General features: G+C 39.7%; 1 protein-coding gene and 1 non-coding gene across 9 annotated transcripts in view; one reads left to right on the plus strand and one right to left on the minus strand.

Annotated features, from left to right (window-relative positions):
* Positions 1 to 24203, minus strand: part of MLLT10 (MLLT10 histone lysine methyltransferase DOT1L cofactor) — a 220058-nt gene that overhangs the window by 185508 nt on the left and 10347 nt on the right. The gene's annotated exons all lie outside the window — the stretch shown is intronic.
* On the plus strand, positions 886 to 951 carry LOC118022026. The gene has a single exon (XR_004682360.1). It is a non-coding gene; the product is annotated as a small nucleolar RNA SNORD42 (small nucleolar RNA).

Raw genomic sequence — 24203 nt, forward strand, 5'->3', positions numbered from 1 at the left:
CTGGCTAGCTAAATCAGTAGAGCATGCAACTCTTAATCTCGGGATCAAGTTCAAGCCCCATACTGGTCATAGAAGTTACTTTAAAAAGGGGCACCATGGTGGCTCAGATGGTTAAGCATCTGCCTTCGGCTCAGGTCACGATCCCAGGGTACGGGGACCGAGCCCCACATCAGGCTCCCTGATGGGCAGGGAGTCTGTTTCTCCCTCTCCCTCTACTGTTCTCCCTGCTTGTGCTCGCTCGCTCTCTGTCAAATAAAGAAAATCTTAAAAAAAGAGTTACTTAAAAAAATAAAGGAAACACTGGAGAAAAATCTTCGGATTTAGGATTAGGTAAAGGGCTATTAAATTTGACAACAGAAGTATGATCCATAAAAGAATAAATTTATAAAATGGACTTCATCAGAGGGGGGTGGGAGGAATAGGGTAGCTGAGTGATGGGCATTGGGGAGGGTATATGCTATGGTAAGCGCTCTGAATTGTGTAAGACTGATGAATCACAGACCTGTACCCCAGAAACAAATACTACATTATATGTTAATAAATAAATAAATACCAACAAAATGGGCTTCATCAAAACTAAAGACTTTGCTCCAATTTGAGATAAAATAAGAGCAAATCACATACTTGGCAAAGAGCTCATAGAATATATAAAGAACTGTTAGGGACGCCTGGGTGGCTCAGTCGGTTAAGCGTCTGCCTTCAGCTCAGGTCATGATCCCAGGGTCCTGGGACTGAGTCCCGCATGGGGGTCCCTGCTCCACGGGGAGCCTGCTTCTTCCTCGGCCTCTGTCTCTCTCTCTGTCTCTCATGAATAAATAAATAAAATCTTTTAAAAAATAAATAAATAAAAAATAAAGAACTGTTAAACTCTACAATAAAAACAATAAACAAATGATGAAAACAATCAGTATCTGAGTAAGAATGACATTAACAAAGAAATCACTGATGTACCAGAAGACTAGGGGAAAAAGAGTGAGTACGGGGGCAGTGTGAGCAGCAGGAAATACAAGCCTTCCTTCTCCACAACCGGCCTGATGGAGAGAAGAAAGTATATGTTCACCTAGCTCCTATCATACTTTGAATGTTGCCAACAAAGTTGGGATCATCTAACCTGAGTCCAGCTGGCTAATTCTAAATATAAATGTTTTCAGGGGCAGTTAGCTGGCTCAGTTGATGGAGCATGTGACTCTTGATCGTGGGTTCAGGAGTTTGAGCCCCACTCTGGGTATAGAGATTAGCTTTTTAATTAATTAATTAATCTTCATAATAATTGGAAAATAGGGAAAAGTAATGAATAAACATTTGACCAAAAGAGGATAAGACATTTGACCTAAAGAGGATATACAGATAGCAAACATGCACATGGAAAGATGGTCAACATCATCAGCTATTAGGTAAATACAAATTAAAATCACAATATATCACTATACACCTACCAAAATTACTAAATAAAAAGAATAGTGACAATGCCACATGCTGGTAAGGATGCCAAAAAACTGGCTTGCTCAGATTTCTAGCAGAAATGTAAATGGTACAGTCACTCTGGAAAATGCTTCGGCAATTTCTTTTTTTTTTTTTTTCAAGATTTTATTTATTTGAGAGAGAGAGAAAGTGCACAAGCAGGGAGAGAGGTAGAGGGAGAAGCAGACTCTCCGCTGAGCAGGACAAAGAGGGGCTCGATCCCAGGACCTCAAGATCATGACCTGAGCCAAAGGCAGGCGCTTAACGAACTGAGCCACCCAGGCACCCTAGCAATCTCTTTTAAATAACTAAACATGAAGCCCCCATACAACTCAGCAATTGTACAACTGGACATTCATCCCAGAGAAACGGAGACCTATGTTCACATAGAAATCTACACAAGAATGGTTATATTAGCTTTATTCATATTAGCCCCAAACTATAAATACCTGAAACATCTTGCATCAGAATAATTAAACAAGCTGTGGTATATCCATAACTTACCATACTGAACAATAAAAAGCAACGGAGCTACTGATACATTCAACAAACGGGATGAATCTCCAAAGAATCATGTTGAGTGAGAAAAAAACCCAATCTCAAAAAGTTACATGGTCTTTGCTTCTATTTATATAGCATCCCTGGAATGACAAAATTACAGAACTGGATGATACATCAGTGCTTACCAGGAACTAAGCCTGGAGGCAGCAATGAAGCAGCTGTAGCTATAAAAAAGGCACTATGAAAAAAAAAAGGCACCATGAGCAATCCTTCTGATGGAATTATTCTGTTAACTGTATAAATTCCAATAACCTATCCTATGGTTCTTAAAGATATTAACACTGGGGATACTGAGTAGATGGTGTACAAGATCTCTTTGTGTTATTTCTTACACCTGCATGTGACTCTACATAAAAGGCTTAATTAAAAAATAACTGTCAATGAACAATCTGAATGGGAAATTAAGACAACAATTGCAGGGGCACCTGGCTCAGTAAGAAGAGCACGTGACTCTTGATCATGGGGCCATGAGTTTGAGCCCCAATGTTGGGTACAGAGATTACTTAAAAACGTAAAACAATACAATTGCATTTATCAGGGTGCCTGGGTGGCTCAGTCAGTTAAGCATCTGACTCTTGATCTCAGCACAGGTCTTGATCTCAGGGTCGTGAGTTCAAGCCCTGCATTGGGCTCCACACTGGGTGTGGAGTGTACTAAAAAATAAATAATTGCATTTATAATAGTGTCAAAAAAAAAAATTTTAGGAATAAACTTATCCAGAGAGACAAAGAACTTGTACACTGAAAACTACAAAATGTGGCTAAAAGTAAAGACTGTACAAACATAAAGATACCTATGTTCATGGATTGAAAGACCATGTTGTTGAGATGTCCTTATCCAGAGCAATCTACAGATTCAATACAATCCCTATCAAAATTCCAGTATTTTGGGATGCCTCGGTGGCTCAGTCAGTTAAAACAGCTGCCTTCAGCTCGGGTCATAATCCCAGGGTCCTGGGATAGAGTCCCACGTTGGGTTCCTTGCTCTCCCTGCCACTCCCCCTGCTGTGTGCTCTCTCACTCTCACAAATAAATAAAATCTTAAAAAAAAAATTCCAATGTTTTATGTAGAAATAGAAAAATGCATTCCTAAAGTTCATTTGTAATTTCAAGGGACCATGAATAGCCAAAACAACACTGAAAAAGAACAAAGTTGGGGAACTCATACTTCTTCATTTTAAAACTTACTACAAAGCTACAGTAATCAAAATGGTGTGGTACTAGCATAACCAGGAGATGTACAGAGCAAAAGAAAAGAACAGACAGCCCAGAAATAAATCCTCACATACACAGTTGAACAATTTTTTTTCTTTTTTAAGATTTTATTTACTTGACAGAGAGAGAGAGAGAGAGCAAGAGAGCACAAGCAGGGGAAGCTGCAGAAGGAGAGGGAGAAGCAAACACCCTGCAGAGCAGGGAGCCCAGTGCAGGGCTCGATCCCAGGACTCTGGGACCATGACCTGAGCCAAAGGCAGATGCTTAACCGACTGAGCCACCCAGGCGCCCCAGTCAAATGATTTTCAAGAAGAGAGCCAAAACAATTCTTTTCAACAGATGTTGCTGGGAGCGCATGAGTGGTTCAGCCAGTTAAGCGTCTGCCTTCGGCTCAGGTCATGATCCCGGAGTCCTGGGATCAAGCCCCGCATCGGGCTCCCTGCTCAGCAGGAAGCCTGCTTCTCCCTCTCCTACTCCCCCTGCTTGTGTTCCCTCTCTCGTTGTGTCTCTCTCTGTTAAATACATAAATAAAATCTTTATTTAAAAAAAATAGATGCAAAAGAGAAGACAAGAGGGAAGGACTGATTTTATCTGGTATCTCATATAAAGCTAGAGTATTTTTTGAATTATGGTGCTGGCACAAAGGTAAGACAAATCAAAAGAACAGAACAGAAAGTCCAGAAACAAATCTATACATATATAAACCGCTGATTTAATGATACAGTACCACTGTACAGCGGAAGAGGGAAGAATAATGTTAAAACTGGATGTTCCTGGGGTGCCTGGGTGGCTCAGCTGTTGAGCACCTGACTCTTGCTGTCACTTCAAGTCACGATCTCAGGGTGGTGGGATAGAGCCTCAAGTCTGGCTCAGCCCTCAGCAGGGAGTCTGCTTGAGATTCTCTCTCCCTAGCCCTCTGCCCTTGGCCCGGCTCGCACACTCTCTCCCTCTTTCAAATAAATAAATAAATCTCAAAAAGAAAAAGTTAACATATATGTATTTCCCCACATTTTACCTATACACAAAATGAAATTTAGATGAGTTGATTACAGACTAAATGTAAGGAGGAGGGAGAAAACATTCCTTCAGAAGATTATATAGGAAAATAATTTCAGGACCTCAAGTTAGGAAGATTTCTTTAACAGGTCACAAAAAGCACTAACCACAAAAGAAAGAAAAAACTGAAAATTTTTTACTACATTGAAATTAAGAACTTTTCCTTCAAAGAATAAAATAAATGAAAGGGCCAGCCAGGTGGCTGGTTAGCTTCTTTGGTCAGAATGTGGCACTAACATCACCAACGTTGCAGGTTTGATTCCCAAACAGGCCAAGAGGGGCATCAGTTCTCGTATTTACAAAGAAAATCAATTTTTTAAGAACACTAAAATAAATGAACCACTAACATGGAGAAGCCATATGCAAGTTACAAGTGAGAAAAGCCATATGGCCTATAAATATAGAAAAAGGAACTTACCATCATTAGTAATCAGAAAATGGCAAATTAGAATCACAATGAGATACTACCATACAACTACCAAAATGACTAGTTGAAAAGACTGGCGTACTAAGCGCTGGTTAAGCACTGGTAGAAAAAAGAAACCATTCAATGGTGGGAAAGTGGTTTACTTTCGAACTGGCCTTCCTGATAACCTCACACCTCCAATTCTAAGTATATACCTGGAGCAGGGTTTCTAAAACTTTTCTGACCATGAACCACTTTAAGAAATATGTGTCGGGGCACCTGCGTACCTCAGTCGTTAGGCGTCTGCCTTCGGCTCAGGTCATGATCCCAGGGTCCTGGGACTGAGCCCTGCATCGAGCTCCCTGCTCGGCGGGAAGCCTGCTTCTCCCTCTCCCACCCTCCCTGCTTGTGTTCCCTCTCTCGCTGTGTCTCTCTCTGTTAAATAAATAAATAAAATCTTAAAAAATATATGTATATATATATGTTTTATATTTGAAACCTGTATACATATATAGGATACTGAAAATGCAGTGAATTTTCTTCTGTTCTCTTTCATTTTTTAATGTTGGTTGCTCCCTATTAATCTGATTTTATGACCCGTTTTGTAGCACACCCAGCAGTTTGAAGAGTAGTGAGCTAAAGAAATTCCTGCACATGTACAAAAATATTCACAATAGTTGTTCATAATGCAAAACACTTGACAGAAATCTGTATGTCTGTCAAAAGCAGCATATAGTACGTAATTCACATCCTGAAATATTATATAACAATGAAAATGAATCAACTATAGCTACACGCACCAAACAGATAAATCTCAAAAACATACTGTGAATAAAAAAAAAATCATTAAAGTATTATTCCATTTACATAAAATTCATAACTGTCAGAACTAATAATATGTTGTGGAAAAATAAAGCTGAAGAGGGGTGCCTGGGTGGCTCAGTTGGCTAAGCGTCTGCCCTCAGCTCAGGTCATGATCTCGGGGTCCTGGGATCAAGCCCCACATCAGGCTCCCTGCTCAGCGGGGAATCTGCTTCTCCCTCTGCCTCTCCCCACCACTCATGCTCTCTCTCTCAAATAAATAAAATCTTGAGGCACCTGGGTGGCTCAGTCGTTAAGAGTCTGCCTTCAGCTCAGGTCACGATCTCAGGGTCCTGGGATCGAGCCCCACATTGGGCTCCCTGCTCAGCGGGAAGCCTGCTTCTCCCTTTCCTGCTCCCCCCGCTTGTGTTCTCTCTCTCTCTCTGTCAAATAAATAAATAAAATCTTAAAAATAAATAAATGAATAAAAATAAAAAATAAATAAAATCTTTTTAAAAAAAAGAAAGAAAAGAAAACTAAAGAAAAGAACAATACAGGGGCGCCTGGGTGGCTCAGTCATTCAGCGTCTGCCTTCGGCTCAGGTCATGATCCCAGGGCCCTGGGATCAAGCCCCGCATCAGGCTCCCTGCTCCGCGGGAAGCCTGCTTCTCCCTCTCCCACTCCCCCTGCTTGTGTTTCCTCTCTCGCTGTGTCTCTCTCTGTCAAATAAATAAATAAAATCTTTAAAAAAAAAAAAAAAAAGAAAGAAAAGAACAATACAAAACTCAAGAAAGTGTTTTCTTTGGAGGAAGTGGAAAATGTGATCAGAGAGAGGCACACAGAGGTCAAAGGTATGGACAATGCTCTTCTTAATAAACTTGGTTGATGAGTACATGGATATTCATTTTATTATTTCATTTTAATTATCCATCTACTGGCTACACTCCCTTTTCTTTGAATCATATGTCTTACAACTAAAAATAAGTTAAAATCCTACACACACACACACACACACACACACACACACACACAAATTAAAATGCATAAGGCTGGGGTGCCTGAGTGGCTCAGTCAGTTAAGCATCCAACTCTTGGGTTTCAGCTCAGGTCAGGATCCCAGCATCATGAGATCAAGCCCCACGCTGGGTTCCACACTCAGCACAGAGTCTGCTTGAGATTCTCTCCATTTCCCTCTGTCCCTCCTTCCCACTCACGCACTCTCTCTCTCAAATAAAATAAATAAATAAAATCTTTAAACAAATAAAATGCATAAGGTTGGTCCAAAGAAATGAAAAGTGTTTGGATAAGAGTGAAATCTTAATCCTCTTAAGGCCTATAATATATGCCTTCAAATGACAAAAGAAATGACAAAAGAAACATACTTCAACATGTTATCCATATATCAAAGATGATCAGAGGATAGAGTGTGTTTCAGAGAGAAAACTCAACACTTTCTAAAAAAATCAGTTACCAAAAGCAGTCAAACATCCATAAAATTAATAATATGTTGCCAAAAAAGTGAAGATAAAAAAAACTGGGCGCACCTGGGTGGCTCAGTCCGCTAAGCGTCTGACTCTTGATTTCAGTTCAGGTCATGATCTCAGGGTTGTGAGGTCAGGATCCCTGCTGGGAATGGAGTCTGCTTAAGAGTCTCTCTTTCCCCTGTCCCTCTGTCCCTCCCCTCCTCCTTCTCTTAAAAAAAAAACCACTTCTGGAAGGGTGAAGTAAAACAAAACTTTTGCAAACAGAGATACAGCTCACCTAAATTTCTCCTTCCTAACTTTAATGACAAAGGAAATGAAGTAGGAACAAGAGGTTAAAATATACACATACAATGGCAGAAACTAAAAAACCTCAGGGAAAAATACAACCATGAAGGAAATTGTCCTTATAACTAATAATATACAGGTGACCCTTGAACAACATGGAGGTTATAGATGCCAACTCCGCAACAGTCAAAAATCCACACCCAAACTTCTGAATTCCCCAAGAACTTAACTAATAATAGCCTACTATTGACTGGAAACCTTACCAGAATAGTCAACATATATTTTATATGTATTAAATACGTATTCTTACAATAAAGTTAGAAAAAAGAAATATTAAGAAAAGTGTAAGGAGAGGTGCCTAAGTGTCTCAGTCAGTTAAGCGTCTGACTCAGGTCATGAGTTCAAGCCCCGCATTTGGCTCCACGCTGGAGCCTACCTTTAAAAAAAAAAAAAAAAGGGAAAGAAAAGCATAAGGGAAAAAAAATACATTTACAGTACTGTATTTACTTAAAAAGTCCAAGTATAAGTGGACCCAGACAATTGAAACCCATTGCTCAAGGGTCAACTGTATTTCCTAATCTCACCACACTGATGCTATTTCATTTTTCTCCTGTTCTAAAATAACATCAAGATGAAGATGTTCACATATACATATACACTTCTGGTTACCTGCTTGAACTAGAATCTGTAGTGCAGCACTTAAAACCATCATTTCTGGAGTGCCCAGGGTTCAAAACCTGGTGTACTCACCGAACAAATTACTAAACCTCTTTAGGCCCCAAGTTGCCTCATCATTTAAAAAAAAGACATACAAATAGTACCTATTTCACTGTCCTGTTGAGAGAGTAAAATAATATACTCCTTCATATAAAGCACCTGAACTTGGCACATAAACAGAGCTTCATGCTATTCTGCAGAGGAGGAAACTGAGGCTTAGAAGATAAACTTGCCCAGTCACAGATCTAGTCCATCTGACTCCACGCCTGTGATCTTAACCTTACTACTGTACTGCCTGAATGTCTCTAGGTGAAATTATGGATTTTCTCTACTTATCTTCCTTTCCTAAATTACCCAAAAATAAGCATGCCTGCACTTAGTATACAAAAATCAGAGCAAATTTTCTTAAGACAGAGAATAATACTTTGTACTTTGGGACTTAGAGAACAGAAAAGCACGGATGGCAACTGAGAATAACACATAGAAAGTCATCTTTTGGAGTTATTTGTCTGCTCATAGCTATGTAGAGGACAGACTAGAAAAAGTGATTAATAAGAGAGGTAGGGACAATACAAATGAAGAAAGAAGAGTTTACATCTCGTTAGGGCAGCTATAATCTCTAGCTGGCTCCAGAACAATTCCCTCACTTTCCTTTTTTTTAGTTTAAGTAATCTCTACACCCAACGTCGGGCTCAAACTCACGACCCCAAAATCAAGAGTTGCATGCTCTTTCAACTGAGCCAACTAGGTGTCCCATAATACCATAACTTTCTGGCCCTACTGCATAACTGCAGAAGTAGACTTAAGTAAACTCTGCACCAACATGGGGCTCAAGCTCATGAGCCTGAGATCAAGAATTGCAATACTCTACCAACCAAGCTAGCCAGGAGCCCCCAGACTTTTATTATTGCTGGGGATAGGGGCATTGGAGAAGGGTGTTTACCCAGCCATACTCCATGCATAAATTAACTGTGTTAGGGGTGCCTGACTGGCTCAGTCGATAAAGCATGCAACTTGGGGTCATGAGTTCAAGCTCCACATTGGGGAGAGATTACTTTAAAAAAAAAAAAGTGTAAATGTAAAGTACAATCCTTTTAGTAAAAATACTATGGACCAGAAAAAAAAAGTCTCCCTTCACCAACAGTTAGGAAACACTACAGGAAACTGAAAACAACAACCATATTTGCTTTGCAGGAGATGATCTTGAAACAGAAGTGGACTGTACTGAAAAGGGGAGAAGTTCGCATAAGTATGTGTAATGTGCTACATTTTATATAAAAAGAATAAAAACAAGACTCTATATATGTAAAGCACATACATATATTATATAAATTAGGAAAATGAATAAAAAAATAGTAACAATGGGAAGTTTGGAAGCAAACCTAGGCAAATAAAAGGTTTAGGAGAAAAAACTTTCACTGTTTATCTTTTGTTTTGTTTTTTCAAAGATTTTGTTTTTAAGTAATCTACACCCAATGTGGGGCTTAAACTCACAACCCCAAGGTCAAGTCTCAAGCTCCACCAACTGAGCCGACCAGGCACACCTGTTTATCTTTTTTTTTTTTTTTTAAGACTTTATTTGAGAGAGAGCAGCACAAGCGGGGGGTGGGGGGGGGAGGAGATGGAGAGGGAGACTCGCCGCTGAGCAGGGAGCCTGATGTGGAGCTTGATCCCAGGACGCTGAGATCATGACCTGAGCTGAAGTCAGACGCTTAACCGACTGAGCTACCCAGGCACCCCACTGTTTATCTTTTTTTTTTGAACCATGTCAATATATCACCTTACCAAAAACTAAATAAGTTAATTTAAGCTGTTATAATTATCTAGACAAAAAATTAAAGCTTAAATTATGCCAGTGACTATAGTGGTAGAGAAATAAAAATTTTTTTTTTTTTTTTAAGATTTTATTTATTTGCGAGAGAGACAATGAGAGACAGTGAGCATGAGAGGGAGGAGGGTCAGAGGGAGAAGCAGACTCCCCGCCGAGCAGGGAGCCCGATGCGGGACTCGATCCAGGGACTCCAGGATCATGACCTGAGCCGAAGGCAGTCGCTTAACCGACTGAGCCACCCAGGCGCCCCGAGAAATAAAATTTAAGATGCCTAAGATACCTAAATAGAGATATCCAGAAGGTAATTGCAAATATGGATCGGAAGGCTGGAATAAAATTGTTTAGGTGATATTGATGCTTAAAAGATCCCCAAGCATGCATCATAAGTTTTCATAGGGTAAAGTAATCAAATAAACAAGCAAGAAAAGCAATCATGTAACTTAAATTTTAAAGAAGTAAGGAAGTAATGCCAAACAGGAAACCAAAAGGAAATGTTTAAAGAGTTAAGAGAAGAAAGGAGCTTCCCAAATGTCATGAGAAGAGAGAGTTGCAATGGAGTGATCACAGTTTTTGCAATGGCACTACTAGGGATCACAGAGCAATGGAGTAATCACAGTTTTAAATGCTGAAAGTGGATCAAACAGAAAGAAAACTGAAAAAATTTTGGATTTGTCCATTTGAAATTAACAGCAAAATCAATGGTGGGTGGACTTAAGAGCCAAATGTAACGGTATCAAAGGTGAATGAATAGGAGTTTGTGACATCTTATGCACCTATTTACACGCAAACTTTCTTCAGAAAAGGATTTGAGGCAGCCTACAGATAAACAACCTGTATTATAACAATAAAAAGTAGAAAAATGAACATTGAAAGCCAGTATGAAGGACATCCCCCTGATTTAGGGAAACTGCTCTTACCCCTGACTCCAACTATGTAGTTCTAGTGAGGGTTGCCATTCATAGTACCCTCCCCACTCCAGCCACAGGGATGGTGGGTACATGATCCAAGACAGGCCAATCAGAGTCCTTCCCAGGATTCTTCAAGAGAGCCCCTTCTTCTGGTAGAAGGGGCTGGGAAGATGAGAGCCAAGAGCTGCCAGCAGTCATGGTTCCAGCCTCATGAAGTAGAGAGTCTGTAGTATGAGAGAATGAAATCAACACGCAGCGAAACAGAGATAAGAGGTGAAGTCCTAAACCCCACAGGAGGAGGAGGAAGAAACAAATATACTAGTAATCAGATTAATACAACTGATGTAACTAAAGACCAGATTTGGTTCTAGGCTGCCTGATAGCCAGAACAAAAAGAAAAACAGAATGTGTATCCAGGAGCTAGGAAAAAGGAGGAAATATACCAGGAGTCAATTTTCCTGAAGCTAAATTATTAAAAGAATTTCTAGTACATGGGCTTCTATACAAGGGTCACTGAAAGACAAAATGGACAAGTGTCCATGATGAGAATACTATAGCAAATGCAGATTTCATATGCTATTGCTTAAAATGACAATTAAGTTGTATCTCAATCATTATGCACAACTAAGAGGCTACACTATAACAGACAATTGAAGCGGAGTTATCAACTACAGCTTTATTCTTCCAGGAAGCTTGCTAATGAAAGAGAAAAGACAAAAAATGAAAGGTGAAAAATGTAAAGGGAAAGTAGAATCTATGGAAAAATTCAAAAATGTGTGTGGAGTGAGGGAAGAAAAATCAAGTAGAAAGAACACACTAAAACATAAAACAAAGCCCTGAAAGAGATGGTAAAAGATCACATCACAAGCACAAATAGTTAATTCCACTTAAAAACCACCTCCTCTCCTTCCTAGAACACCAGTAAATGAGATAGGAACTAAAGCTACAAACAGAAAAAGAACGTAAGAGAAGACAACAGCTATAAAATTTTGGAAGCTAGAAAGGAGACAAGTAGTAAGTGACTTAACAAATCAGAAAAGGTTGTTGTAGTAAGATAAGCCCAAAAGCAATGTATCTTAGACTATATAGCAGCAACTGGAGGTACCAGGCATCAGGGATAGGGAGTCACACATGCACAGGTGGAGGTATATGTATCCAAAAGGAATGGGTTCAGGTGAGGAGAGACGGGATATACTCTGAAAAACAACCAAACTTCCCACTAATCTCCTTCTCAACTACACCCATCCTGGAAAATTGCAGAAAGGGTAAACGAGGAAATCTGGATTTGGGGATACCAGGCACAGCTGAGGAAAGGGGTACCATACCAAAAAATAGGAATTAACTGAAAATCTAACTGTAAATAGTGAAATTCCGGCAAACATCTGGCTCAAATAATATTGAATAACCAGGTTTGTCAATCCGAAACAGATGATTGGAAGATTTCCCTCTCAATATGCTAACCAGCTGGTGGTCTCCTAATAAAAGAATCCAGTTAGATCACCTATAACGAAGTCAATCAGCAACAATCCCTGCCCCCCCCACACACACACAGCTTCCAATCAACTCATTAGGAGTTTGTCTTAAATTCAAATAGGTGGCTAAGAGTCACCACATTTTTAAACAAGGTCTCTAACAAGACAGGCCCAAACAATGATACAAAGGAATTCTGAGGAAAAAAGTCCCAGGAGCAGACGAAAACTTCAGAAAACTGAGACAAAACAAAACAAAACAAAAAAACGTTCTAATATCCTCACAGTTAAGAGAAAAATAGCATCCAAAAGATACTCCATATTCATGGAATGGAAGAACCAATATTGTTAAAATATCCTTACTACCCACAGTAAGCTATAATCCCTAACAAAACAGGAACATGTTTCACATAACTACAATAAAACTAAAATTTGCACAGAACCACAAGACTCCAAATGGCCAAAGCAATCCTGAGAAAGAAGACCAAAGCTGGAGGTATCACAATCCCAGATTTCAAGATATACAATGCTATAATAATCAAAACAGTATGGTACTGGCACAAAAACAGACACACAGATCAGTGGAACAGAATAGAGAGCTCAGAAATAACCCCACACTTTTATGGTCAATTAATCTACAACAAAAGAAGCAAGAATATACAATGGGGAAAAGACAGACTCTTCAACAAAGGGTGCTGGGAAAACCGGACAGCAACATGCAAAAGAACAAACCTGGACCACTTTCTTAGTCACACACAAAAATAAACTCAAAATTGATTCAAGACCTCAATGTGAGACCTGATACCAGAAAACTCTTAGAAGAAAACACTGGCAGTTAAAATCTTTGACATCAGCCACAGAAACATTTTTCTAGATGTCTCCTCAGGCAAGGGAAACAAAAGCAAAAATAAATCGCTGGACTACATCAAAATAAAATGCTTTTGCACAGCAAAGGAAACCCTCAACAAAATGAAAAGGCAACCCACTGAATGGGAGAAAATATATGCAAATGATGTATCTGATAAGGGATTAATATTCTAAATATATACAAAATAGGGGCACCTGGCTGGCTCAGTAGATGGAGCATGTGACACTTAATCTCAGGGTTATGAGTTTAAGGCCCATATTGAGTGTGGAGCCTACTTAAAAAGATAAAAAATAAAAAAGATATACCAAAAAAAAAAGAACTTCTAAAACTCAACACCAAAATATCCAATTAAAAAATGAGCAGGGAGGGCGCCTGGGTGGCTCAGTTGGTTGGGCGACTGCCTTCGGCTCAGGTCATGATCCTGGAGTCCCGGGATCGAGTCCCGCATCGGGCTCCCTGCTCGGCAGGGAGTCTGCTTCTCCCTCTGACCCTCCTCCATCTCATGCTCTCTGTCTCTCATTCTCTCTGTCTCAAATAAATAAATAAAATCTTAAAAAAAAAAAAAAATGAGCAGGGAGGGGTGCCCGGATGGCTCAAGTCGTTAAGCGTCTGCCTACAGCTCAGGTCATGATCCCAGGGTCCTGGGATCGAGCCCCGCATCGGGCTCCCTGCTCCGCGGGAAGCCTGCTTCTCCCACTCACACTCCCCTTGCCTGTGTTCCCTCTCTCACTGTCTGTCAAATAAATAAATAAAATCTTAAAAAAAAAAAATGAGCAGGGGAAAAAAAAAAGCGGAGCGGGGGGCACCTGGGTGGCTCAGTCAGTGGAGTGTACGACTCTTGATCTCAGAGTCTAGAGTTCAAGCCCCACACTGGGTACAGAGATTACTTAAAAATAAAATCTTTTTTGAGGCACCTGGGTGGCTCAGTTGCTTAAGCAACTGCCTTCAGCTTCGGTCATGATCCCAGGGTCCTGGGATCGAGCCCCGCATCAGGCTCTCTGCTCATCGGGAAGCCTGCTTCTCCCTCTCTGCCGATCCCCCTGCCTATGCTCTCCTGCTCTCTGTCAAATAAATAAAATCTTTAAAATAAAAATTTTAAGATTTTATTTATTTATTTGAAAACAAGAGCGAATGAGCGAGAGAGAGAGCACGCGAGCACAGAAAGAGAATGAGAAGCAGACTCCCCACCGAGCAGAGAACCCGATGCCAGGCTGGATCCCAGGACCCCGGGACCATGACCCGAGCCAAAGGCAGATGCTTAACCAACTGAGCCACCCAGACACCCCTAAAAATAAAATCTTTTAAAAAAATAAAAAATAAAAAAAAAAAGAAATGGGTGGGGTGCCTCGGTGGCTCAGTTGGTTAAGCATCTGCCTTTGGCTCAGGTCATGATCCCAGAGTCCTAGGATTGAGCCCCGTGTCTGGCTCCCTGCTCAGCGGGGAGCCTGCTTCTCCCTCTCCCCTGCCTCTGCTCATGCTCTCTCTCAGCTCTCTCATAAATAAATAAATAGTACCTGAAATAGATATTTTTCCAAATAAGACATACAGATGGCCAACAAACACATGAAAAGATGCTCAGCATCACTCATCATCAGGGAAATGCAAATTAAAACCACAATGAGATTATCACTTTACACTAGTAAGAATGGCTAGTATCAAAAACACAAGAATTAACAAGTGCTGACAAGGATATGGAATAAAGGGAAAACTTGTGCATGGATGGTGGGAGAATAAATTGGTGCAGCCACTGTGGAAAACAAAATGGAAGTTCATCGAAAATTAAAAATAGATTACCATGGGGCACCTGGCATCTGACTCTTGATTTCAGCTCAGGTCACGATATCACAGTTGTGACATCAAGCCCTGAGTCAGGCTCCACATTTAGAGGGGAATCTGCTTGAGATTCTCTCTCCCCCTCTATCCCTCCCCCAACCTAAGCATATGCTCTCTCTCTCTCTCAAAATAAATAAATAAAATCTTTTAAAAAAAATAGATTAGCATATGATCTAATAATTCCACTACTGAATATTTACCAAGAGAAAATGAAAACACGAATCCAAAAAAATATATGCACCTTTATGTTTATTGCAGCATTATTTACAATAACCAAGATATAGAATCAACTTAAGTGTCCATGGATAAATAAATGAATAAAGAACATGTAGTGTGTGTACACATACATACAAACACACAATGAAGTATAACTGAGCCATAAAAAAAGAATGAGATCTTGCCATTTGCCAAAACAGGGATGGATCTAGAGAGTATTATGTTAAGTGAAATAAGTCAGAAAAAGAAATACCATTCAATTTTGTTTATATGTGGGATCTAAACACAACAAATGAATGAACAAAGAAAATAAGCAAAAACAAACACATAAATCCAAAAACTGGTGATTGACTGAGGGAATGGGCAAAATGTGTGATGGGGGAGTAGGAGATACAGGCCTCTAGTTATGGAATGAATAAGTCACAAGGATGAAAAGGCACATCATAAGGAATATAGTCAGTGATTGTGTAACAGCATTATATATACCGTGACAGACAGCTATACTTGTGATGAGCACAGCATACCATAGAGAGTTGTGGAATCACTATGTTGTACCCCTGAAAATAATGTAACATTATGCATCAACTACACTTCAATTAAAAAAAAAAAAAGATACTGCATACAAGAAATAAAAACAGATGTAAAAAATAAAGAACACAGAGTATAATAGACTTCAGAAATTTAAGTGAAGGGTTAGAAGACAAAGTAAGGAACTGCCTCAGAAAGTGGGAAAAAAAACCCCAGATAAACACAAAATATTAAAAATTGGAAAATTAGTTCAAAAGTCCAATATACAAATAAAAAAACCATACAGAAAAATAACAGAACTAAGCAAATCATCAAAGAAATAATCAAAAAAAATTTTACCATTAACTGAACTTATGTTCCCTAACATGATTTACCAAATCAAAAGGGCCACTGTGTGCCCTTTACAATGAGTGAGGGGAAACATGCTACCATGAAAAATATCAGAAATAACCTGGATAAAAAAACAAAAACAAAAAAAACCCCACAAAATCGAGAGAAAACAATCATATACAAAGTATTAGAAATCAGAACTTTACTGGATCTCTAGCAGAAACACTGAACCTAAAAAGCAAATCACCAAAATTCTGAAAGAAAATGATTTCCAGGGGCACCTGGGTGGCTCAGTCAGTTAAGCGTCTGCCTTCAGCTCAGGTCATGTTCCCAGGGCCCTGGGATGGAGCCAAGCATCGGGCTCCCTGCTCAGTGGAAAGCCTACTTCTCCCTCTCCCTCTGCCCCTCCCCACTGCTCCTGCGCTCTCTCCCCAGGCTGTCTCTCAAATAAATAAATAAAATCTTTAAAAAAAAAAAAAAATTATTTCCAACCAAGAATTCTATAGTCAGCCAAACTACTATTCAATATGGTAAAGCTACCAATTTTATCAAACATGCAAAATCTAAAAATTATTTCTCACGCACCATTTCCTATGAAGCTACTAGAGGTACCCACTGAAACAAAATAAACAAAGATGAAACGGGGGAATGAAGCATTATAAAATAGAATCCAAAATAAGAAAGAAATAAAGAAACTCCCCCAAGACGATAGTGAGGGAAAGATCCAGGCCTAAAGAGAAACCAGCCCAAATGACAGCAGGGAGATGGTACCCAGAAGGTCTACTAGTTTAAAAAGGAAAGGAGGAAGAAGGAAAAATGGAAGAGGAGGCAGAGGAGGAGGCAGAAGGGAGAGAAGAGGGAAGAAGAGAGAAGGACAGAGGGAGAGGGGAAGAAGATGGAAAGAGAGGAGGAGAAAAAAAGGGAGAGGAGGGAGAGAGGAAAAGGAAAAGGGAATTAATTGAAAATTTTATTAACAGACTACCTGATTCATTAATCATTTGGAAGATTTTTTTTTTAAGATTTTATTTATTTATTTGACAGAGATAGAGTAACCACAAGTAGAGGGAGCAGCAGGGAGAGGGAGAGGGAGAAGCAGGCTCCCCACTGAGTGGGGAGAAGCCACCTAGGCACCCCAATCATTTGGAAGATTATATGAAGCAGCAACTAGAGGATATACAAAGATTTAGCCTTAGATAAAGAATATAAGAAGATGCCTGGATGGCTCAGTCAGTTAAGCATCTGCCTTTGGCTCAGGTCATGGTCCCAGGGCCGGGGATCAAGTCCCACATTGGGCACCTTGCTCAGAGGGGAGGGAGCCTGCTTCTCCCTCTGCCTGTCACTTCCCCTGCTTGTGCTCGCTCACGCGCGCTCTCTCTCTCTCTCTGACAAATAAAGTCTTAAAAAATAAATAAAATCTTAAAAGAAAGTATTTAAAAAAAATACAAAGAAAATGAAAATACGATTAATCCCAGGGAAATAAAAAAAATACAAGCAAACAATCAGTGTACTTTTGGCTCACAAATAAATATTTAAATAGTAATAACAGTGTAAATATTACTGTTTAACACCACTGATTTAATGAAAATTTGTGATATACTGAAAGGCAACTACTAAAACTGATATGTCAAGAATAGCTGCTTATAGGGGCACCTGGCTGGCTCAGTTGGTAGAGCACACAACTCTTAATCCTGGGATTGAGCTCAAACCCATACCAGGTTTGGAGATTACTAAGAAAAATAAACTTGAGGGGTGCCTGGGTGATTCAGTTGGTTAAGTATCTGCCTTCAGCTTAGGTCATAATTCCAGGGTCCTAGGATCAAGCCCCATGTCAGGCTCCTTGCTCAGTGGGAAGCCTGCTTCTCCCTCTCCCTGCTACTCCACCTGCTTGTGCTCTCTCTCTCTAAAAAATAAATAATCTTAAAAATATATATATGCAAGTAAATACCAGAAGGAGCAGCCAAAAGAGCCTGCTTCTGAAGAATGAGATTAGGGTTCAAGAGTCAAGCAGCAAGGTACTGCTTTATTTGTGTGAGAGAAGTTTTCGGAATACCTGACTTTGACTATGCATTTATCACTTTGATAAACACAGAAATTATATCTTAAAAAAAAAAATTTAAATCTGATCTAAAAAAAGGAATAAATAGATACCATATGCTGGGCAAGGTATCAATACATTCCTATGATTTCATTTCTCTTACTAGTTGCATAGGCAGGTTAGAAAAGAATAAAACAAGTATTAAGCACATACTTCATGTCAGACATGCTAGGCTTTTCTCATAGTAAAAGAAGAATCAAGAGAGACAACAGAAATTGGCCATTTACTATTTTATCTATGGTGGTAAGCACTAAATCTGTTAACTTTCTAAAAGCACCTCTTTTTAAAAAAATAAATAAATAAATAAAAGCACCTCTTTTAAAGCTACAAAGGCAAATATTAGATATGAATCAGCAATAGGAGAAAAAATGCTAGCAGATGGTTAACTCTGAAGGTATTCCATTAAAGTATACAAGCTAAACAGCTTGCACAGAAATAAAATTATGAAATTTTAAAACTGCAACTGCCTCTTGCACTCAGAAATCAAAGATAAATAACTTTGAAAGCAATTTTTAATTATGTAGATAAAGGTTAATCTCCAGGTAGCAGAAATAAAAAAGAAAAGCTAAAAAGATGAACATTAGGGGGCACCTGGATGGCTCAGTTGGTTGGGTGACTGCCTTTGGCTCGGGTCATGGTCCCAGGGTCCTGGGATCTAGCCCCGCATCAGGCTCCCTGCTCGGCGGGGAGTCTGCTTCTCCCTCTGACCCTCCCCCCTCTCGTGTGCTCTCTCTCATTCTCTCTCTCTAAAATGAATAAATAAAATCTTTAAAAAAAAAAAAAAAGATGAACATTAGTTGAAGCTATGGCAGTCAATGAAGATATCAGGTCTAATATACACCCCTAGAGATTGGAACTGACTATCACACTAACACAGACCCTAGACACACAGACAAAAAAAGTTCTAACTGGGTTCCCTGCACAAGGACAGGAGCTGTTAAGGGCCTATTATACAACCAAAGGGGAATTTATTAGAGAAAAACATGGCCTAGACCAGTTAAGACTAGAGAAGCTGCACTGAAGTGAGATGCTAGTTCTGGGCATAAAGAGGGGTCACTCTAGAAAAACCAGAAATTCAAGCCTACACTGAGAGAGTGTGGGGCCCAAAATCCATTATCTAAAGGGTACCAGATTCCAGTCAAGAAACAAATTTAAAAATTAGTCTGGAGCAGTGAACTTCAGTAGGCAAAATCTGACAGAGTTAGCTGGTTACCACCCCAAAACCATTCTACCGTTCTTCCCTCCTAACAAAACACCAATTTTATTCAGTTCTTCAACTGACCCATATTTTGAAGTCTAACAATTAAAAGCCAGTAAAACTAAGCATAACTTGTTGACTGGGACTTCAGGAAAACGTTAAGAGAAGAAGTCAGCTGGGAGGAAAACCACTTTTAACTTTACCATCCCCCCCCTTCTGCCTGGAACTTCTTTCTGCAGGTCACAATGACTGAAGTTCCAGCTGCCATGCTCTGACTGTGGGACAACCCTGAAAATGAAAACCATGTGCTAAGGTTGGCATAATAGGAAGACAAAAAAAAAAGCCTGACCCCAATTGATGTCACAGAGTTGTCAAAAAGTTTTAAAAGGCCTTTTGAACTCCTTTTAAATGAAAGAATTTGTGAATTTGTAAATTCCTAATTTGCAGAAGCTACCGTAATCTGATCTTTGTTAGGGTGCAAACATGGTTCTTCAGAGACCTCAAACGCACAAACTCCCCACAGCAACATCTTCACTGTGTTCCTAGAGGAACAGGAATCCAAAGAAGACAACAACTCCTGAGGATTAGCTCATAACCAAAAATTACAAAGTACATGAAGATGTCTACCACCAGAGTTAACAAAACAAATGAAAGAATTCTAAAATCTCTTAAGTATTAAAGTAAGGTTTTTTTAGTAATCTCTATGCCCAATGTGGGACTTGAACTCAAGACTGTGAGATCAAGAGTCGTATGCTCCACCAAGTGACCCAGCCAGGTGCCCCTAAAATAAGTATGTTTTAAATGTTCAAATAATAAAGGAATATCATCCATAAGGCAAAAATAGCAAAATATTATGGGGAAAAAAGGGCAAATTGAAAAATAAAATAGAAATTGTAGGTATGATTTACTCAGAAAGAAATTCAATGACTGGGTTAACAATAAGCATAAATTTCAAGACAGAGCTAAAGAGATTATCCATAATGGAGAGAGAAAATAGAAAATACAAAAGAGAAATTAAAAGACATAAAGAGGGGTGCCTGGGTGGCTCAGTCCATTAAGCGTCTGCCTTCGGCTCAGGTCATGATCCCAGGATCCCAGGATCGAGCCCAACGTCGGGCTCCCTGCTCAGCGGAGAGTCTGTTTCTCCCTCTCCCTGCTCTTGCTTGTGTGCAAGCTCACTCTCTCTCGCTCTCTCTCTCCCTCTCAAATAAAATCTTCTAAAAAATTTTTTTAGGGCACCTGGGTGGCTCAGTTGGTTAAGCGACTGCCTTCAGCTCAGGTCATGATCCTGGAGTCCCTGGATCGAGTCCCGCATCGGGCTCCCTGCTCGGCAGGGAGTCTGCTTCTCCCTCTGACCCTCTCCCCTCTCATGTGCTCTCTCTCATTCTCTCTCTCTCAAATAAATAAATAAAATCTTTAAAAAAAAAATTTTTTTTAAATAACAAAATACATGAAGAAAAGAACAAGAATCCCAAGCATACACCTAAGTAACAGTTCCAGAAAAAAATTAAATGAGGTGATACCTGAAGAGCGAGCAGAAAATTTTCCAAGATGAAAAAAAACATTGAGTCCACAGAATGAAAAAGCAAATCAACTTCGAAGCAGGATAAGCACTATGTCAACAGATTTTCTGTTTACCACAATTAGACACCAGAAGACAAACTAGAATAAGATCTTTACTTACAGGAAAACAACTATGACTCTAGAACTCAAACTAGCATAGATGAGAGCAAAATAATAACATTCTAGACATAAAAAGACTAATATAGCTTGCTTACTACTTAGTAGTCAAAGACTCTGGAGGGGAACACTAGAACTGTGTAATAAAAAAAAAAAAAAAAGGAAATGACCCATAAAGCAGCAAGGGAAACAAACAGTTGAGCAAAACTTCAGTAATCTTAGGTCTAAATTACAAATACCTATTAAAAAACAACTGGGGCGCCTGGGTGGCTCAGTCGGTTAAGCATCTGCCTTTAGCTCAGGTCATGATCCCAGGGTCCTGGGATGGAGCCCTGCATCGGGCTCCCTGTTCAGCGGGGAGTCTGCTTCTCCCTCTGCCCCTCTCCCAGCTCCTTTTCTCTCTCCCTCACTCTCTCTCTCAAATAAATAAAATCTTAAAAAAAATAAATTTAAAAATGAAATTTAAAAAACACACACACAGCTACTAATTTGGGAAATTAAAAGGAAGGTGGGTGCTCGCTTCAGCAGCACATATACTAAAAAAAAAAAAGGAAGGTGGAATTTGGGGTCAGTTAAGCGTCCGACCCTTGATTTCATCTCAGGTCATGATCTCAGGGTTGTGAGATTGAGCCCCACATCTAATTCATGCTGGGAGTGGCGCCTGCTTGGGATTCTCTCTCTCCTTCTCACCCTCCCCCCTTCAAACAAACAAACAAATAAATCAGATGGAATTAAAATACAGACAATAACAGATTTTGCTAGGGAAAGATGGGAATACAAGGAATCCTGAGATTTTGGTTGTATTACTTTTTGACTCATTTAAAATACAAAGTATGCACATTAAAACTTTAGGGCAATCACTAACAGAAAAGAAGTAGAATATATACTCTCCAAATCAACACAGGATTAAAAAAGAAAAAAAAAAGGAACACAGGCACCTGGGTGGCTCAGTCAGTTAAGCATCTGCCTTCAGCTCAGGTCATGATCCCAGAATCTCAGGATCAAACCCCGCCATCGGGCTCCCTGCTCAGCAGGGAGTCTGCTTCTCCCTCTGCCCCTCACCCCACTTGTGTTCTCTCTGTCTCTCTCTCAAATAAATAAAAAAAATCCTTTAAAAAATGTTTAAAATAAAAAGGAATAAAGAACATTCAATCACTCCAACTGAAGGAAAAGCGAAAGAAAAAAGGCATGGTAAATAGAAAACAGAAAATAAAACTTTTGAAATAAGCCCAAATATACCAGTCGCTATTACAACCGTAAACAAATTAAAACCTGCCTATTAATACAGACTCTCAGACTATATTTTTTAAAAACACCAAGCTTTCTGGGACACCTGGGTGCCTCAGTTGGTTAAGCATCCGACTCCTAATTTGATTTCAGCTCAGCTCATGATCTCACTACTGTGAGATCGAGCCCAAGGGGCTCCGCACTGGGCATGGAGCTGTTTAAGATCCTTTCTCTCTCCCTCTCCTTCTGCCCCTCCCCCCACTATCGCTTTAAAAAAAATAAACAAAAACACCAAGCTTCATTATGTCTACGTATATGTTCACTGCAGCACTATTTGTGATTGTGAAAAATCAGAAACCTAAATGACAATCAATAAAGAAATTAAATTTAAAAACAAAAATTAAAAAAGGAAATTAAATTGTGGTACATTGTGACAAAACACTAAAAAGCAGATAAAAAGAATGAACTAAATCAGTATGTATTAATGCAGCTATATCACAAGTTGCAGAACATATATACAATATGATGCCATTCCTATAATACTAAATGATATTTATAAATACACACATGCAGTATAAAAACATAGACCGTGAGATACACACACACACACACACACACACAAACACAGGAATATTATTTGGCCATAAAAAAGAAGAAAATCATGCTGTTAGCAACAACACAGATGGAAGGCATTATGCTAAGTGAAACAAATTAGACAAATACAGATCTTCCTCAGCGTACAATGGAGTTATGTCCCAATAAACCCGTAAGTTGAAAATATCGTAAGTTGAAAATGTATTTAATACACCTAACCTACCAAATATCATAGCCTAGCCTAGTGTGAAATGTGCTCACAACACTTAGCTTACAGCTGAGCAAAATCATCTTAACACAGATCCTATTTTCTAATAAAGTGTTGAATACCTTATGTAATTTATTGACGACTGCACTGGAAGTGAAAAACAGAGTGCTTGTAAGGGTAGAGAATGGTCCTAAGCTATCTGTTGTTTGCCCTCCTGATTGAGTTGGCAGCTGACTGGCAGTGCTGGCTAGCTGCCACTGCCCAGCATCACAAGCATATTATACTGCGTATCACTAGTCTGGGAAAAGATCAAAAAATAAGATTTGCAATATGGTTTCTTCTGAATACATACTGCTTTCACAGCACTGTAAAGTCAAAAAATCCTAAGTCAGAGGTCCATCTGTACTATACGACCTCACTTACGTTTGGAATCTCAAAGAACTGGTCTCATAGAAACAGAAAACGGAGTGGCGGTTGCCAAAGGCAGTGGATGGTGGGTGGGGAAAAGGTGTGTGGTGGTTGATCAAAAGGTAAAAACTTTCAGTTATACGGTTAAGTTCTGGGAGTGGAATATATAGCATGGTGACTATAATTAACAATACTGTATTGTGTATATGAAAGTTCTGTGTATAAGTAAGCTTTACACCCAACATGGGGCTTGAACTCACAACCGTGAGATTAAGAGTCCTATACTCTACCAACTGAGCCAACCAGGTGCCCCAAGAATAAATCTTAAAAGTTCTCATCAAGGTGCCTGGGTGGCTCAGTCGTTAAGTGTCTGCCTTTGGCTCAGGTCATGATCCCAGGGTCCTGGGATTGAGCCCTGAGCAGGAAGCCTGCTTCTCCCTCTCCCACTCCCCCTGCTTATGTTCCCTCCCTCACTGTGTCTCCGTCAAATAAATAAAATCTTTAAAAAAAAAAAATAGTTCTCATCAAAAGAAAATTGCAAGGGCGCCTGGGTGCCTCAGTTGGTTAAGTATCTGCCTTTGGCTCAGGTCATCATCCCAGGGTCCTAGGATCAAACCCCGAGGCAGGCTCCCTGCTCAGGGGGGAGCCTGCTTCTGCCTCTCCCTCTGTCCCTCCTCCCCACTCACCCAACCCACCCTACCCCATTCGTGCTCTCTCTTGCTACCTCTCTCTCTCAAATAAATAAAATTAAAAAAAAAAAAAATTGCAACTATGTGAGAACAGATGTTAACTAAACTCATTTTAATAATCATTCTGCAATATATGT

This window comes from Mirounga leonina, unplaced genomic scaffold (genome assembly GCF_011800145.1).
Source record: "Mirounga leonina isolate KUSES-001 unplaced genomic scaffold, KU_Mleo_1.0 Mir_175, whole genome shotgun sequence".
Taxonomy (NCBI): domain Eukaryota; kingdom Metazoa; phylum Chordata; class Mammalia; order Carnivora; family Phocidae; genus Mirounga; species Mirounga leonina.